This window comes from Petromyzon marinus, unplaced genomic scaffold (genome assembly GCF_048934315.1).
Source record: "Petromyzon marinus isolate PM22_M1 ecotype Great Lakes invasive population unplaced genomic scaffold, UKy_Petmar_22M1.pri1.0 PM_G_Scaffold_82, whole genome shotgun sequence".
Lineage (NCBI taxonomy): Eukaryota > Metazoa > Chordata > Hyperoartia > Petromyzontiformes > Petromyzontidae > Petromyzon > Petromyzon marinus.
The window spans coordinates 672,501-675,000 of record NW_027423038.1 but is presented as its reverse complement, the minus strand read 5'-3'; positions in this window follow the sequence as shown (position 1 = coordinate 675,000).

The window sequence follows — 2,500 nt, the reverse complement described above, 5'->3', positions numbered from 1 at the left end:
AGGGTCACACAGAAATGCCTCGGAATGGGAAAACGGGTCATTTTTGTGTGGCCACATTGCATAGGAACGGCATGAAACTTCCAGAGGCATTTGCAGCAGGAATGCATGTGCACTCAAAAACGTCTATATTTTTCACGGATAGACCCCGTGAAACGCTATAAATTGGCGGGGATGTCTCTCTTGTGGCTCACGGGCGCTGTTAGTTAGGGTCGCACAGAAATCCCTCGGAATGGGAAAAGGGGTCATTTTCGTGTTGCCACATTGCGTACGAACGGCATGAAACTTCCAGAGGCATCTGCAGCAGAAATGCATGTGCACTCAAAAACGTCTATATTTTTCACGGATAGACCCCGTGAAACGCTAGAAATTGGCGGGGATGTGTCTCTTGTGGCTCACGGGGCTGTTAGGGTCGCACAGAAATCCCTCGGAATGGGAAAACGGGTCATTTTCGTGTTGCCACAATTGGCATACGAACGGCATGAAACTTCCAGAGGCATTTGCAGCAGAAATGCATGTGCACTCAAAAACGTGAATATTTTTTCACGGATAGACCCCGTCAAACGCTCGAATTTGGCGGGGATGTTTCTCTTGTGGGTCACGGGGCTGTTCGGCTCGCACAGAACTCCCTTGGTCCACCTGATTCGTGCATACAGGCAGCAACTAAAACTCTGTAAACCTGCTGTGAGGACATCTAAACAGTGGACCAGTGAGGCTGTGGAAGATTTGCGGGCGTGCTTAGACTGTACTGACTGGGATATGTTCACGACTGCTACCAATAGTCTGGATGAACTCACAGAGGCTGTGTACATCAGCTTCTGTGAGGACTGCTGTATCCCAACACGTACCAGGGTGAACTTTAACAACAACAAGCCCTGGTTCTCAGCAAAGCTCAAAAGGTTGAGGTTGGAGAAGGAGGAAGCGTTTAGGAGTGGGGATAGAGACAGATTCAAGGAGTCGAAGAACAGGTTTAGCAAAGCGGTGAGAGAGGCTAAACGACTGTACTCAGAGACACTAAAACACCAGTTCTCTACTAACGACGCTGCTTCTGTCTGCCAAAGTGCTCAGGCACATCACCAACTACAAACCCAGAGTGCCCCACACCACTAACGACTCCCGCCTAGCCAACGACCTGAACGAGTTCTACCGTAGATTTGAAAGACAATTGGACTGTCCTGAACCACCCCTTCCCACCCAAGAGGCCCCATCCCCCACCCATACTACAGAAACGACTCTCTCCTTTCAGGAGGGAGAAGTTAATGGGCTTTTCAAGAGGCAGAATCCACGCAAAGCAGCCGGGCCGGACTCTGTCTCTCCAGCCACCCTCAGGCACTGCGCTGACCAGCTGTCTCCGGTGTTCACCAACATCTTTAACACCTCCCTGGAGACATGCCATGTACCAGCCTGTCTCAAGTCCTCCACCATCATCGCTGTGCCCAAAAAGCTAAGGCCAACAGGACTAAATGATTACAGACCGGTCGCCCTTACATCTGTGGTAATGAAGTCTTTTGAGCGCCTGCTCCTGGCACACCTCAAAGCCATCACAGACCCTCTCCTGGACCCCCTTCAGTTTGCCTACAGAGCCAACAGGTCTGTGGACGACGCAGTTAACATGGCCCTCCACTTCACCCTACAGCATGTGGACGCCCCAGCATCCTACGCCAGGATCCTGTTTGTGGACTTCAGCTCTGCCTTCAACACCATCATCCCTGCCCTGCTTCAGGACAAGCTCTTCCAGCTGAACGTGCCCTACTCCACCTGCAGGTGGATCACAGACTTCCTCTCTGACAGGAAGCAGTGCGTTAAGCCGGGAACAGAAGTCTCTGACTCCAGGTCCATCAGCACGGGAACTCCTCAGGGCTGCGTCCTTTGCCCACTGCTCTTCTCCCTGTATACCAACAGCTGCGCCTCCAATCATCTGTCCGTCAAACTCTTGAAGTTTGTCGGACGACACCACCCTCATTGGGCTGATCTCTGGTGGGGATGAGTCTGACTATAGGTGGGAAGCTGACAACCTGGTGACCTGGTGTAGCCAGAACAACTTAGAGCTAAATGCTCTAAGGACAGTTGAGATGGTTGTGGACTTCAGGAAGAATACAGCCCCACTCACCGCCATCACCCTGTTAGACTCCGCAGTCAAAATTGTGGAGTCCTTCCGCTTCCTGGGCACTATTCTCTGCCGGGACCTCAAGTGGGAACTGAACATCAGCTCCCTCGCCAAGAGAGCTCAACAGAGGATGTACTTTCGACGGCAGCTGAAGAAATGCAACCTGCCAAAGACAATGATGGTGCAATTCTATACAGCGATCATTGAATCCATCCTCACCTCCTCCATAACCGTCTGGTACGCTGCTGCCACTGCCAAGGACAAGAGCAGACTGCAGCGTATCATGCACACTGCTGAGAAGGTAATTGCCTGCAATCTACCAACCCTCGAGGACCTGCACACGACAAGGAGCATGAGGCGAGCGAGGAAGGTTGTGGCCGATTCCTCGCACCCTGG